The sequence below is a fragment of the Zingiber officinale genome, chromosome 1B (genome assembly GCF_018446385.1).
Source record: "Zingiber officinale cultivar Zhangliang chromosome 1B, Zo_v1.1, whole genome shotgun sequence".
Lineage (NCBI taxonomy): Eukaryota > Viridiplantae > Streptophyta > Magnoliopsida > Zingiberales > Zingiberaceae > Zingiber > Zingiber officinale.
This window is the reverse complement of record NC_055986.1, coordinates 145,779,536-145,795,999: the sequence shown is the minus strand read 5'-3', so window position 1 is coordinate 145,795,999 and position 16,464 is coordinate 145,779,536. Positions and strand designations below refer to the sequence as shown.

At 39.6% G+C, this 16,464-nt stretch overlaps 1 long non-coding RNA gene across 3 annotated transcripts; it reads left to right on the top strand.

Moving 5' to 3' along the window:
• Positions 1 to 3,714: 3,714 nt before the first annotated feature.
• Positions 3,715 to 5,150, top strand: LOC122007302. Of its 3 annotated transcripts, none has more exons than XR_006118922.1 (5): positions 3,715 to 4,468; positions 4,551 to 4,627; positions 4,759 to 4,851; positions 4,944 to 5,015; positions 5,089 to 5,150. It is a non-coding gene; the product is annotated as an uncharacterized LOC122007302 (long non-coding RNA). The 3 variants fall into 3 exon arrangements; XR_006118925.1 differs by having other exon boundaries at positions 3,717 to 4,452; positions 4,944 to 5,010; XR_006118883.1 differs by having other exon boundaries at positions 3,717 to 4,452.
• Positions 5,151 to 16,464: the final 11,314 nt, after the last annotated feature.

Here is a 16,464-nt window from a genome sequence, read left to right as displayed (position 1 = left end):
TCGTGATTCGATTTTCTTGATGTGACTTTTGGGTTTTGGACGCAGCAGGACATCTCCAGCCATAGGAGGTATGTTCGTATTGTTATCATGCATTTACATTGGTGTATGTATTGTTGTTCATATAGTTATGATATGTTAGTACTTGTCTAGTTGTTTGTATCATACATTTCATGTGTAGGGTCAATCACCGATCACGGTTGACCCACTGGAGATCAAGGATTTACAGTCTCAGGGGATTTCCTCATATCATACTACTAGTTGGTTGAGAGTTAGAGTCCCATACTAGTCTTGGTTACTATTAGCTGGATGGTGGATGATATCTGTATACCCATGTTGACTCAGGTAGTAGAGTACCGGTTTACTCCTGGTGATGATTGATTTACTTGGTTGACTTGTGTAGTTATGGTTTGACTGATTTACCCTTGTTGACTTGGGTAGTGGTGTATCGATTTACCTTAGTTAGTTTCATCAGTGGATGATTAATTTACTCTTATTGGATCGGTTAGGAGATGATCGATTTATTTTGTTGGTCCGACCAGTAGGGGACTGACTTACTCTATTTTTAGAGATTCCTATCTGTGGGATGTTTCATACTCGGTTAGATATTTTGACTTATACCGGGTAGAAAGGATGAATCGGCCGTATACCATATCGGCTTAGTCGATCTGTAGAGGATCGATGTATCCTATTCCACGGGGACTTTGACTATGGATTGTCTGTACCTGGTTGGAGGACTTAGAAGGTACATTCAGATAGGATACTGCACGGTGTGGAAAAGTGTAAGGCTATTTGCTTAACACTTTGAGATACAGCCGTTACTAGGGTATATGAGTTGGAGAGTACATTTGGATATAAGATATGTACTGTCATGAGAGAGTTGAAGTTAGCTGCTTAACCTTTACGTGACCCGGTACCACGTGAAGGAAGAAGCAGAGAATGTTTTGGAGATCAGGTCATCGCTTAGTGATTTCCTTGAGATGTTTTGGAGAGAGAGTAGTTCTTTACCTCTTTCGGTAGCATGGTGGTTTATAAGGCGATGACCAGTAGACTCGCCTATCGTTGTTCCATGGGAGATCCTGACTCATGGAACTATTGGATATGATTAGATATCCATGATGTACTTAGTGATATATACCCCGCAATGGTGCGGAGGAAGTGGTGTTAGTTGAGTAATACCTAGGAAGTCCGACCGTAACTAGGTATAATTTCAGATGATGATCTTTGAGGGGTAGAGCGTTGATTGACAGATATTTTGATAAGCTGTTTGGTTATAGTGTTCCTCTATTTTTGTGTTCATTGCTTGATACTGGAGGTTATTGAACCTCAGATGGAGCAATCACAGTATGATGGGGTACAAGACAATGGTTAGACGACTCAACTAACATTGTCTCTATTAGGTGGTTCAAGACTTTGGCCACGTGATCATTTTACCAGATCTTGTAGTCTATATCTCATATTAGAGGGTTTGACCTTTTATCGATATTTATCGAGGGACATATATGGGATGATTATGAGAGTTGTGGAGATACTTTCTAGATGGGTGTACTCTTAGTCAAAAGGGTTGTGTGACCCTTTGACTTTGGATTGATCTTCTTTTACTATGGAGATATGAGTATCTCAAAAGATGAGATGATGAGATTTGGCAGACCTTTTGGATACATTTAGTTTGTTGGTAGTGAGTGTTGAAGGTTGGATGATTTCCTTTTACTCTATCTTGGTTTAGGGGACTATTTGGTGTGATTGATTGATGTTGAGGATGATTGGAGTTTGGTGGATATTGTGAGATCAGGTGTGGTGATTTGTTGTCTTTTGACGATCTTTTAGCGGATATTTGACTTGATGATCTATGATTTGGTGTTCGATATTGGTAGTGACATGGAGTGTAGTATGTCTGTGATATATATGGATTTGGTGATTTGTAGTGGTGATTCGATCACAGACTCGTTGTTGGAGATCTTACGGTTGAGTGAGCCTGTTGTACGTACATTATGAGTCCTTGGGGTTACCGTTTAGGCATACCATGCTTAGATGTTTACATGGACTCAGTGTACTTGGTATTCTTAGGGTTTGATCGGTCTTCATTATCTCCATTGACGATGTTATGATATATTTTCGGTCCGAGGTGGATTACGTGCACTATCTTTACATAGTTCTAGAGATGTTTCGACGGGAACATCTATATGTGAAGTTAGTAGTACGTATTGTGATTGTCTTTTATGAGATTTCTAGGACACGCCGCCTTAGTAGAGGGATATTAGTGGATCCACCGGAGATAGAGGTTGTTATCAGTTGGGTGTAGTTGTAGTCTATACCGGAGACTCACTGTTCCATTGGTTTTGCTGGATATTTCCAGAGTTTGATTGAGGGTTTCTCCGGCATTATACAGTTGACCGGACTGTCTAGGAAGGGTATGAGATTTTCCTGGATAGATGCCTGCGAGATCAGTTTAGATAGCTGCACCTGTCTTAGTTATGCTTTCTAGTGTAGACGGATTTGTACTCTACACATCTGTATCGTACCTGGGGTTTGGTGCAGTTTCGATATAGCATGAGCGAAGCAGTCTCATGCCAGTAGTTAGAATTCTCGTGTAATGAGAATTGGATTCTTTGTTTCGTGGGAGATCTGGTGTGTTTCCGGGCCACTTCTTATCCGGGAAGAGTGACCACAGGAAACACATCGTTCTAGATTTGTGATACATGTTGTATAGAGATTTGGAGTGTTCTTATTGGTGGATTTTTGTGAAGGAAGACATCGTGGATTTTGTAGTTTGATGTCTAGTATGTCAGCAAGTGGAGGCTGAACATCGGAGATCAGTAGGATTGTCTTTGTTGATTTGGATACTGGAGTCGAGTTGGAAGCAAGTTATGACGGTTTTTGTTGTGGGATTATCCAGGAATATGATGGTTTGGGCAATCATGGATTGGTTGATGACTTTGCTCCCTATCTATCAGTATGTACGACGGATTCTTTTGGATGGAGTAGCAGGATTATACTCTAGAAGGATTTACAGACTGGATGATGTACCTCTGAGTATTATTTTGGATGGAGATCAGTGATTTCATGTCATGGTTTTGATTATGGTTACAGCAGACTTTGGATTAGGAGTTTCACTTTAGTATAGATTTTCATCTCAGACTGATGGATAGTTTGAGCGCCCTATACAGATGTTGGAGAATCTATTGATGGTGGATTTTGGATTTTAGAGGTGTTTGATTTTTCCCACTGTTGGCTAGATTGCAGAGTGGGAGTAGAGGAAGTAGGGTGAGTTCATAGCTCACAGAGTCGTCGCTATTCACTTAGAGGTGGATTGTCATGTTTGGAGATAGGTTTATGATACTAGGGTGGAGTAGTGGATGAGGATGCTGTTTGGTTATTATATTTGGATAGAGTGATATTTGAGTTTGTTGCTTGGTGGTTACCCTTGGATGAGGATCCCTGAGTTGACCAGTAAATTTGGGGACCAAATTTCTATTAGTGGGGGAGAATGTAAGATACCGCAAATTTAAATAATAAATGTTATTGGACGAAAAATCGTAGTGGATTTTTCTGGAATTTTTAGAAATTTTCGGGATTTAAACGGGCTCCGTATGATCCGTTTTGAGAGGATGGATTCCGGGTACAGAGGAGGGCTGTTTGGGATACCCATTTAAATGGGAGTTGATTAAGGACTAAACTTAGGGTTTAAATAAATTAAACCTAAGTTTTATTCTATTTTATTTCCCTTTTCCCTTTATTTTCCCCGATCCCTTTTTCTTCCCCGCCGAGACCTTCTTTCCCCGATCTCCTCTCCCGGCTCTCTCGCGCGACCTCTTCTTCCCCGACGCCGACGGCCTCCTCGTGCTATCGCCCCCTCCTTCCTCTCCCTCTCGAGGTGTGGATCCCTTCTCCTCTATTGAGCCTTTTAGCGAGTTTTCCGGTTGTTCTCTGCTCCTAGCGTCTCTACCGCGGCCAGTTTAATCGCGCCGGCGTCGTGTAGCCACCGAGCCTCCCTTCTCCTCCACCGATTGATCGAGTCCATCCAGCCACTCAATCTTCCCTCTCCGAGTCATGGACGCCGAGTGCTCGTTGAGAATGGGCATCCAAGACCCCTATTCTACCGTGCCCTAGATCGCCTTTGCACAGATACTCTCAGTCAAGAAGGGGGAAACCTACCTCTAGCTTGGATCTTGCTTTACCTCACGCACGAGCCGGGCCTCTGATCGCCGAAATACCTAGTTCCAGCCATTCCCTAGCTTGACGAGGAGGTTCTGGTCACCAGAAGCTGTGGCGATCTCTATGGCGAGGAGGGTTGTTGTTCGAGTTCACCACTGGATAGATCACCAATGTCGGCAGAGGACAGTAGCTCTTGTTCTTCACAGTGCATTTGGAGGGGAAGTTGCTACGAATATGGATTTGGGTTCCAACAGTGATTTTCTTCAGCAACAAATCATGTTCTGGGGCATCTGGATTGAGGTAGGGTTCTGTTGAGGTAAGATTAGTGCTGTGAATTAGGGTTTCAGCAAATCCTTTGATATATGATTGGAGTTTTGAATTGTTTCTTGGAAGGACAGGTCTGTGTGTGTTCTTGGAGTTTATGGACAGGGAGTCATAAGAGCTGAGAGCTGTTGTACTTCTGCCGGACCTCAAGGTAAGTGGTAGGGATGAATTTGTGTTTAGCTTCAACGGAATTGGTTATGAAACGTATGAGATTGTTGGCATGTACTTGAGTTATATATATTGGATTGAAGATTGATTTGGGGTATTTGTTTTGGAGGACAGTATCTTCCACCTTGCTCCAGCTACGGACTCTAGCAGTGGTTGCTTCAGTTTTGGCTCTTTGATGGCTCTTGGCACTATTGACACCAATCTATGGTAAGTTGTTAATTAAAGATTGTGGATTAAGGATTAAGGTTTTACTTCTATTGGAAAGTATTGTTAATGGTTATTACGTATGTTTGGTTTAGAGCACATGGAAGCATGTAGATGGTTTGGAGGATTAATCAGAGATCAGATTTAGTTGGAGTGATCCTAGTTGGGTTAGGGATTTTATTTAGCTACTTAATCATATGAATTTAGCTAAATAAAATATGTAAATATTGATTTATGCAGGACTTGGATATGGGATGATCATCACGACGTGGGATTTATTCTGGACACGGTCGACAAATTAAGGCGGGTATTTCTTCCTTTACCTCTATGTAGATTTTCTTGTACTTAGTGCATGGTTGTTATCCGATGGATTAGACTGCTTTACCTTATGTCATATCTGTTTGTTGACTTCCTGCTAGAGACTTATGCTTGATCTTTGAGGTGTTCCATTTAATTCATATACAGTCTCAACTCTTGATATCTACTCTATAGTGATTACACGTGTAGAGTATGTCCTGTAGGGATTGTCGGGTGGCTGGTATTATCATGCTGATTGGGTATATGATGTGGACTGTACATAGGTGGGTATGTGTAGAGGAGTCATCTGGTTGACCGTGCATTTACGTGTGGTGTGTATATCCGTATTTGTTATGTACTTTTGGAGGACTGTGTTGATTGCACGTCTGTGGTTTATACACGTGTCCGATGTGTTTTTATTGGAGGATACATGTTGATTGTATATGTGGGGTTGTCCATGTATGTCTGATATGTTCATTGGGGATTATTGGTTGATTATACATGTGTAGTTGTATACATATGTTTGGTGGGATATGTGGAGGTATCATGATGATTATATGTTGGAGGTATTTATGAGGATTGGGGTTGTTCGTGGATGATGATTATATATATATATCATGTCATCATTCATTGCATCGATGACCATTGTCTCCCTTGTGGTGAGAGAGTCGTCATTGGTTTGGTTTGCACCCACTCGACCACTCGTGGGTAGTGGTAGTTGGAGCAATTGGCTAGTCCTGTCGTGCCACCCGGCCACGAGGTTTAGTGAGATCCGGCGTTGTGGGCAGTCAGGGACCCCGATGTTATGTAGTTAGATAGCTACTAGCGGATTGTCGCCTCGACCACTATATAGTGGGGTGGAGGGTAGTATGATCGTCACAGACCCAAGCCTCTCGGCCATACGGGTCGTGGTGTCCGGAGAGGTGGCGGGGTGACCATGGAGCATCATACGCAATTATTATTCTTGCATTTGATGCGCGGTGCATCTGCATTTGCATACATGCCTAGTAGATACTAGTTGCGTGTGATTGTCGTTGTTGCACTTGATTGAGATATGATTGTTGCATTTGGTTGCCATGCTGCATACATATCATTTATTTTACATGTATACGCAATCGTACTTATATTGCACAGGTGTCACGGGTATATCCGTTGTAGATCCAGTGAGTTTACCGATCTTTGTACCTTGCGTCGATTTGATTGGGTATGTATTTACCATTATGTCGGTTTGTGCAGTTTGTAGGTTAGTTATGATTATGTCTGGTTATTACGTCGGGTAGGTTCAGATCATTGATTATGATAGTATGATCATGTTCTTTATTCCCTCCTCAGGATACTTGTGATCTCCATGTTTTATGTATAGACCATGCACTTTCTTTTCTATTACCCATTGAGTTACCTATACTCACCACCGCGTGTATACATTTATGTTTTCGGTAGTTTGTAGATGGTTGGTGTCGCTCGGAGTATCCTGTCTGCCGGGTCCTACGTCACATCTGATTGTTTTTTGTATATTCTTTTCTTATTTTGGCATTGTATTTGTGTATAGTCAGGCTATCTTATGGTTTTGGTGTTGTATTTGTTGTATAAGCCTAGCCGGCAATGTGTTGATTGTGTTGTATTGGGCTTTCCGTTTTCGTTTTTCCGCTGTGTTGGTTTTTAGTACAGCTGTGTGGGCTGTTTTATATATAACTGCGTGGTTGTGATTGTTTCATTCCAGCCGTGTGGGCTGTTATTATAACTGCGTGGTTGTGTATATAAATATTCCAGCCGCATGTGGCTGATGTATTTTGCTTGTAGTGATGCTTCAGATTGTCACCGGTACAGGGGAGGTTCTGCCGGATTTTTGTCTGACAGGAACTCCTTTGGGGGCGTGACAGTTAATTTCTCCTTACTTTTAAATGGATTTCCTTTGCCATTTCTTGACTTCTCCTTGCTATAGTCATATGAAACCCTAGCATAAGACTTTCCCTTAGCATTGGAGATACTAGTTCGGTATTCTAGACCCAATCTATCATTGTTGGGTCTTTGACTACCCTACACTATACCTAAACCCTTAGATCTAACATTGAATCTTTCTAGGGTTTTCTCCAACTTATCAGGCTTTGCCTTCAAAACTTGATTTTCCTTTTCTATGTTCCTAACCCTAGAATTTACTTGTCCAAATTGGACATTCCTAGATCTACCCATTCTAGGCATGTGTCTCCCCTTCTTGGGATTAATGCCTTGGTTTTCCTTAGGTCTATCATTTCTAGATTCATCATGCATGATTCTCCTAGGGTTATGATCTACAATTACCTTATTCCTATCATGATATCTAAATCCAAAATTTTTCATTTCTACATAATGATAATCATTGTTTTTCCTAGCATGCATGGAGGAATTTAAATTTGACTTCAAATTTAAATTAGGCTTTACCTTACCCTTTACCTTTGAAGCTCCCCCTTGACATGAGCCTCCATTCTTCCTCCACTTCTTTTCCTACATCTTCAAATGTGCTAGCTTCTTGAGATCTCCCTTCTTGGGGCATTTGGTGTGGTAGTGATCCTTCTCCCCACACGTGAAGCATCTAATGCGCATTCTCCTCCTTTGGGCTTCTTCATTCCTACTGTTAGAGTGTATACTAAAAACCTAGCTTTTGTAAACATTTATTTATGAAAAAAAAGAATCACATTGGTCAAATTCTACATTTTATTTGTTAAGTGTAGCTGTTCAATTAATTTATATTGTAGATAACATGATGTGTGGTGTCACACACAGAAGATCATGTTATCAGTTCTTTATAAATTATAAACAGTTGCTCACGACTAAGATGGAAAGGAACAAACCATTGGAATAGTCGTAGTGTAATTAGGTATTAGTTTATCTTAACTAATAAATTACACTAGTACACTCTAAGTGTATTGAGTAGGACCATTTTAGGTAAGTTCTTTTTATACTGACTTAATCAAAGAACTAGACCTTAGTTATTATGGAAGTCTGTGCTCTTAATCCTAATATAATAACAAGCATATATATTTAGTATTTATTTCTTTAACTTATCAAAGAGTGAGATTTAGCTTGATAAATCAATAGGCCCGATAAGTTGGGAAATGATATTACTTATAGTGTATATTGTTGATTATAGAAGGAAACTGTGTCCTAGTTATCTAGGTTGAGAATGTCCCCAAGAGGAGCTCATAAGGATTGTCATGTTAAACCCTGCAGGTGGACTTAGTCCGACATGACAATGAGGTAGAGTGGTACTACTCTTGGAGCTAGATATTAATTAAGTGAGTTGTCAGTAACTTACTTAATTAGTGGACATTCGTTATCTTAAACACAGGGAGACTAACACACTCATGATAAGAAGGAACCCATAATATAATTTGGGATTGGTGCGGTAGTGCAATAATAACTCTCTAGTGGAATGAGTTATTATTGATGAACTTGAGTTGTATGTTCGGGGCGAACACGGGATACTCAAGCTCATCGGAAGGCCAAAACCAATTTCTCCTCTAGGTCCCTGTCGTAGCCTCATTAAAATCTCAAGTCCATCCATAAAAAACCCATCTTGGTGTCCAAGAAGGGGCCGACCCATGGCTTAGTGACCGAGCCAAAGGGGCTAGCCATAATCTCCTTAAGGTGGCCGGCCACAAGAAGTTTCAAGGGTGCCGGCCACATATTTCAAATAAGGAGGGGTGTTTTGAATTTTTAAAATCTTCTCTTTCTAGATATCTACAAGTTTTAAAAGAGAGTTTTTAAAATATAAAACTTTCCTTATTTGAATTAGGCCACATGATTTAAAAGAAAGTTTAAAAGTTTTAAAACTTTTCTTTTTAAATCATCCTCATGGTTTTAGAAAAAAAAGGAAGAGAAGTTTTAAATTGAAAACTTCCTATTTTTGTAACCATGTTAAAAAAGGAAATTTTAGAAGAGAAGTTTTAAATTTTAAAACTTTGTTTTAATTTTTTAAAACTTTCCTTTTTTAACATTCGCTTTAGGAAATTAAAAGAGAGCTTGTAAAATTTTATAAGAGTTTTCTTCTTTGCTTATAAAATTTTTACAAAAGTATTTCCTTCCTTTTAAGCGGTCGACCACCCTTGCTTGGTGCCCAAGCAAGGGGCCGACCAATCAATAAATCATCCAATCATTGATTTGATGATTGAATCAATCAAGGGAAAGGAAAAGGAAAAATAAAAGGGGAAAAGGAAAAATAAGAGGAAGATTTTATTTTTTGTAAAAAGTCTTTCCTTATTTGCCTTGGGCAAGTAATATAAAAGAAGAGGAGAGGTCTCATGATACAACAATTCTTATTCTCTTGGTGGAGACTTCTCATTGTGGCCAGCCCTCTCTTCCTCTCTTTTCCCCTTGCTCTCTTTTGCTCCTTGGTGGTGGTGGTGGCCGAATACTAGAAGGAGGACGAAGGCTTTTGGTGGTGTTCATCTTGGATGATCGTCGCCCACACGACGTCCAAGGCGAGGCGAGGAATACGGCAGAAGATCTCGAGGTTATTAGCTTACGAAGAAGAGGTATAACTAGTAATTTTCTTCCGCATCATGCTAGTTATTTTTCTTTGTATGAATTCCAAACACAAGAGGCATTAGATTCTAGTTTTTCGGATTTGTTTCAAAGTTGTGTTTCTTTTTGTTTTTCGAATTTGTGATTCGATTGTTCTTTTTGGTTAAACCTAGAGTTATATAAGAAAATTAAATATTAACTTTCCTTAAAAGGCTTTGTCTAGGAAGTGGTGGTTGCTCCCATATCCAAGAAGGCCTAGTGCCTCACCATGTTTAACCTGGAAGCCAATTTTGAAAATTAATATTTAATTGAATTTATAACATAGGTTGATTTGGATCAATAGTGTTAAGTTCCGCTTGCGATCCAAATCTAAACCATTAAGAATAGATAAGTTAAATTCAGAATCAATGATGTTAAGTTCCGTCTGCGATTCCTAATTTAACTTCTAAAGAACACAATAGGTTGTTTAGGAAAGGTTCGACACTTGTACAAAATTTTTGTACAGTGGAACCAGTGCGATCTTCCTAGGATCAACCAACAATTGGTATCAGAGCTAGGGTTTGCCTCTGTGTGTTTTGGTTTTCAATTAATTATGCACATGTCATACATAATTTAGGCAGGTTAATAGTAGGATGTGCTAATTTTGTGGTTGTAGGCTCCAACTATTATGACTTATAGATGTTGTGTGTGATTGGACTCTTGGACATGTCAAGGGCATTATTTTGTGTGTGCATGATTGTATGTATCAAATACAGCAGGAGCTGTATTAGTTTTAGAATTTTACTTTTTTGTTCGATCTAGAATGCATGTACATTCCTTTGTGGAATATAAGATCGATATATGTAAAATTCTATATTTGTCGCGGATCGTATCCTTGCGAGGCGTGGTGTTATTGGAGGACCAAAGGCGCAGCGGAATAAGAAGCAAGATAGATGCGGCGATTGGACCCGATGGCGGTGGCTAAAGATGGCAGCAGCTAGGGTTGGAACACACGGAGGATAGTGATGGAAAAGGCCATAATAGTTGGAAAATTAATTTCCATATTTATTACTTTTATTTACTGTGATGTGTGTGTGTGCATGTGATATATGCTAGCATAGGTTAAAATTCCTCACCTTAAATAACTAAGTGGGAGAGGGATTTTTTTAATAAATTTCACGGTCTCCATTACTGGTTTGTAAGTGATGCAACAAGCTTGCATGTTGCTCTGAGTGCCTCCCTCCACAACAGATGGGTTTGTTGCGGATCACTAGATCAAACTTCCTTTATGGATGGTTATAGGAAATTATTTAGGAGCGTGTGATCTTCTCCAACTGAAGGGGCACAATCTTATTTAATGGACTAAGTATCAAGTAATGGTATACACTTAGATGCATCCAATAGTATCCTCCCCAATGGAGTCACTGCTATTGTTTTTGCGTGACCAAAGTAAAACCAACTATTAATTTTATTTGTCATAAAATTAGGATGACAAGATAATAAAATTAATGGGTAAGACCCTCTTCTTACAAATGTTGAATTTGTATGCGTCCACACTAACGTGGCATGCAATATTCACGGTGTTTTGAGGTGTTGGTAAATTTAAATAGTATTGTTTGAGGAATCAATATTATTCTAAATTTAGAGTCCTGACCAAAGTTTATTTTGTGATTCTTAGGATGTCTTTCAACCCATTGGCCATCATACTAAAAGAGAATAGACTTACTGGTCCCAACTATATAGATTGGAAAAGAAACATGGATATTGTCTTAACTGCTGAAAGCTATAAGTTTGTACTGTCAGAGGGACGCCCATACACCTAACAGTGATTCTACTCCAGAGGAGATTGAGTATCATAAGAAATGGGTAAAAGCAGATGAGATGGTGCGGTGTTACATGTTGGCTTCAATGTCAAATGTATTGCAACATCAGCATCAAGATTTACCAACTGCTTATGATATAATGAACAATCTTAAAGAACTCTTTGGACACCAGAGTCGGACTGCTAGGCAAGAGGCAATGAGAAAGTTAATGACAGCCACCATGTCTGAGGGGACACCCGTAAGGGATCATATCCTCAAAATGATGGCTTATCTAAACGAAATACAAGTCCTTGAAGGTGAAATCGATGGGGAAACCCAGGTCGATATAATTCTCCAAACGCTACCCAGAAGTTTTAAGCAGTTCTGCCTGAACTATAACATGAACAAAAGGGAGTACACGTTGGCGGAACTTCTCACAGAACTACAAGTAGCAGAAGGTATATTTCGTCACAGTTCTCAGATTCACTATGCTGAAAATGGTTCTACTTCTAAGTCGAAAGGCAAGAAGAAGAAGAAACAGGTCTTTTCAGCAAAGAAGGTGAATAAACCTCAGGGTACAGGACAAAAAGCTGGAATGAAGAAGTCGAAGGGCAAGTGCTTCATCTGCAAGCAGTCAGGACATTGGAAGGCGGACTGTCCTCGTAGTAATCAGAACAATAAAGGTATATCTCATTCTCTAGTAGTTGAAACATGTTTAGCGGTGTTATCTACCAGCACCTGTTGTGTAGATACGAGAGCCACTGATTATGTCTACAACTCTTTGCAGGGGTTCCAGGAAATTCGACGACTATTTGAAGGAGAGATAACCGTCTACATGGGCAATGCTACTAAGGTGGCGGTTGTTGCAGTGGGAGACGTCTACTTATCTTTTGATAGGAATAGAAGTTTGGTTTTAAGAAATTGTCTTTATGTACCCAGTTTTAGAAAGAATTTAATTTCAGTTTCTAAACTGTATTTGGATGGATATTCTGTTTCTTTCAGTAACAATGTAGTTATAAAGAGAAATAGAGTTATTATCTGTTCTGGTGCATTGGTTGGCAATTTATATACATTAAATCCAATTTCTCCCATAAAGCAACAAATGGAAATTAATAACACATCTTCTAACTCTAATAAGAGAAAAGAACCTTCAAAAATAAATCAAACATATCTTTGGCATCTAAGGCTTGGTCATATTAACTTAAGTAGGATTCAAAGGCTTATAGCCGATGGACTCTTGGGTACATTAGAGTTGGAAAACTTTCCAACCTGTGAATCTTGCTTGGAAGGTAAAATGACCAAGAGACATTTTAAGGCCAAGGGGTATAGAGCCAAAGATGCGTTAGAACTACTTCCTTTGGCTCTCATCCCTCGGATGCATCCAAGCCCGCGGCTCATCCCAATGACATCCTTCACGTATACCTCGAAGTCGCTTCCCTCAGCCCTTGTCCTTGCTGCCTTGTCCACGGTGCCTCGGATGCTCCATCCTTCACCGGACCCGAAACCATCAACATGAGTCATATGTGTATCCTGCAAACCTGCACACTCATATGCACATATCAAATACAAGGGTGAACCTAACTTAAACCCTTTTTCCAAACAACAAAACACATGGTCGCACGAACCATCGAGATTGCTCCAACAATCTTAGTGCTTTCTTTTCTCTTGGATTAACAACCACGTAGATTGTAACCAAGTAACTTTCTTTGCCTCTTTATTTTATTAGTTGTTAAATTGCTTTAAGTTAATTGTGCTACTAATCTTATTTGAATGATCGAGAAAGGTCTATTTTAAATTTACAGGCAATTCACTCCCCTCTTGCCGGCCGCATGGGTCCTAACATTCCAGACTCTCATGTCGCCCGGCCGAGTTATAAGCTAGTTTGCCCTCGTGCTTATTCTATACTCTTGTGCCACTCGGCCGAGTTAGAAGCGAGCGACACGAGAGTCTCTCATGGAATTCAAATTGAAGCCCCTTAATAAATTGTTCTCAATTGAAGCCCCTTAACTACACAATGTTGATATACTATAGAACCCAAGGTTGTTTCTCTCGTGGAACTAATAATAGGATGTTTATCTTAGACTAAGTAGATCAAAAGCTATTTTTGGGCTTTTACTTTGAAGATGGGTTGTTGGATTTTTATTTAAGGCCTAGATTAAGAAAAGAAATTGCAAACAAGAAGAAATCTGACCTAATGCAATAAAATAACCCTTAGCTAAAAACTTAACAACTTAACATTTAACAACTACCCTCCTTAGCTAAAAACTTAACAACTTAAACCTTAACAACTACCCTTAGCTACTCATTACCATGAAGATAAACTAAATTGACACTTATGAAACAAACTTACTACTTAACAAGAATTGAAACACAACATAAGAAATGCTAAAATTATGGAATCAAACTCAACAAATTGTCACGAGAAATCTGTTCAAAAACTATGAAATGAAAGAACTAAATTAACCAAGTTCAAACACAACCAAACATCACAATCAAACCCTTTTGTCATCATCCAAGAAGCCAAAGATGAAACCTCAACTTCGATAGTCAGAGAAGAAGAAGAAAATAGCTGTTGAACTCGAGTACAATCTGAAGCTTGCAATCCTCCACTACAGACACCTCTCCGATGGGAATGCAAGAACAAATCTAGATTCTGTCAGTGCAAGAAAAACTAGAATCGTGCCATCTAAACTAGGTGCTAGAATGGAGCGCTGATGAGGGTCAGAAGAGAGTTAGGAACCACTAGAGAAATCTCTCCAACGATGGTCGATGAAGGATGAATGCTCACTCTTCTGTGTTCACCATGTCGAGCAAAGGTGGAGGGTGACGGTTCAGATTACAATGAACTCTCCAACGAGACCTCTCCAGTGAGTTTCCAGTTGATCAAGTGTTGTCTAGTAGCAACCTTAAGCTTCCACACCGATGTTGTAGCTTGAGAAGATGGTAGGAAGAAGATGGGGGCTACGGAAGAAAATGTGAAGATGAATAGTAGCGTAAGCCACTATTCAACATGCAGGTTTTTGAGTTTTAAACCTTGTGCGGGTGTGGGTTTTGGGCTTTTGGTCTGGTTCAATTGGAATTAGGGATTTGGTGTAGGGATTGGACTTGGGTTGAGCTCAAGAAGTTAGCTCCTTTTGATGGGTTGGAATCAATTTGAACCCTAGTAGGGGGTTAAGATGTAAGTACCCCATGATAGTTTTGATGTGATCAACTAAGTAAAGTTAGGTCCTGTTGGTATTTAACCCCTGTGTCTAAGTGTGCAGGAACTTAGGAGCACAGAAAGTTAAGTGAAAGACACAGCTAGCGAGAAGGATGGCATGGGAGAGAGCCGAAGGACTCGGTGCGTCCGAGGTATGAGGTGCTACGGAAGAATACGTAGGCGGACTAGAAGGAGGCGCGCGACATTTCCAAGGGAAGAGAAGCCGAAGCTGAAGTTTGCTCAAAGGCCGAAAAATGGGTTCGGCTGAGCTCTATTTCAGATGGCCGAAATCACCCAAGTGAGTGGAGTCGGAGCAGAAGACCTAGACCAATGCGAGTGAAACTAGAGTGGAAGGTCGGGATGAAAAGTCAACAGAATGTTGGCTTTCTGAATTGTGCCTCCGAAATGTTAACTTTCTGAATCCAGGTGCTCAGAGCAGGTTTTTATCCGAAACACGACGTGGCGCGTTCCCTTGTAATGGGGATAAAAGCTTATCCCCCCAAGTGCCCCGACCAGGGCTATAAATACAGCCATAGTCCCAGAAGCTAAAATAAAACACTAGTAAACAATTTCCTTTGTCTAGATTTTCATTTTGAGTGCTTTAACTGCTGTAAGAAGCTTCTCCGCCTAAAGAAGACTTTGATAGCGAGCTTCAACTTCCTTGGACTAACAACGTCCCTGGTTGTAATCAAGTAAACTCTTTCGTGCCTCTTCTTTTTCAATCTCATATTTATTTTATGCAAGTGTTAGTTTAATATAAAGCTATAAAGTTTGAGGAAGGTTCGTTTTCGTTTGAAGGGTTATTCACCCCCCTCTAGCCAGCCGCCAAGAGTCTAACAAGTAGTATCAAAGCAAGGTTCGCTTCAGGAGAACTAACCGCTAAATGAAGCACACGAGATGGTCCGACCAAGCATCTATCCGCCAATGTTTGAGGGGGAGTTCTCATTCTGGAAATGAAAAATAGAGGTATTTTTTTCGAACTGATTTTGATATAATGCTTTTTATGAAATTTGGTTTTGATGCCCCTAAAAGAAAAGATGGAAAAAAGAACTCAAGGAGCATCTTTGGACTCAGATGCAACGCGACAAATTCATAGCAAAGGGTAAGGTCGAGTTCCACCTATTGAGTGTTCTTCCTGCTCAAGAACTCTACAAAATTGTCAACTACGAATGCACAAAAGAACTTTGGAAAAAGTTCTTGGAGCTCTACGAAAAATCAAAAGAAGTCGAATCCAACTCCTCGATGGATATGGAGTCGTCGACGGAAGAATTCGAGATCAAGGAATCTGCCGGAACAACACTCATAGTCGAATATCTACTAGAAGATAACGAAAGTATCTCGGAAATGAGCATCGATGAAGGGGAGACACTACAGAAGAAAGCAACAATGAAGGAGGAGCATCTACCGACGAATATATAGTTAGTTAGGTAAGTAAACTTCCTCCAAAGCAATTATTTAAAATTATACAAATGCTAAGTAAATCATTATATAAAAAGAGAACAAAGTATGTAAAATCAATAAAGAATATGCATGCTTACAAGAAGAATTTCATAAATTAATAGATGAAAATGTAAAATTAAAAGATAAAATAGAAATGTTAGAAAAGGAAAACTCACATTCAAATTTTTCGCATGCTCCAGAAAGAAATTACAAACATCAACGAAGGTTTAACTAGTATTTTAAGGGTAAAATTAGGAAAATATCACAGAAATGCATTCCTATTAAAATTTTGATTAATCCTGTAGGAAGGAACCTATTTTAGATTCCAAAATCATATTTAGATTAATTATTTTCTTAGCTTTCAGATAGAAAGATAAATATTTAATGTCTTTAAAAGAC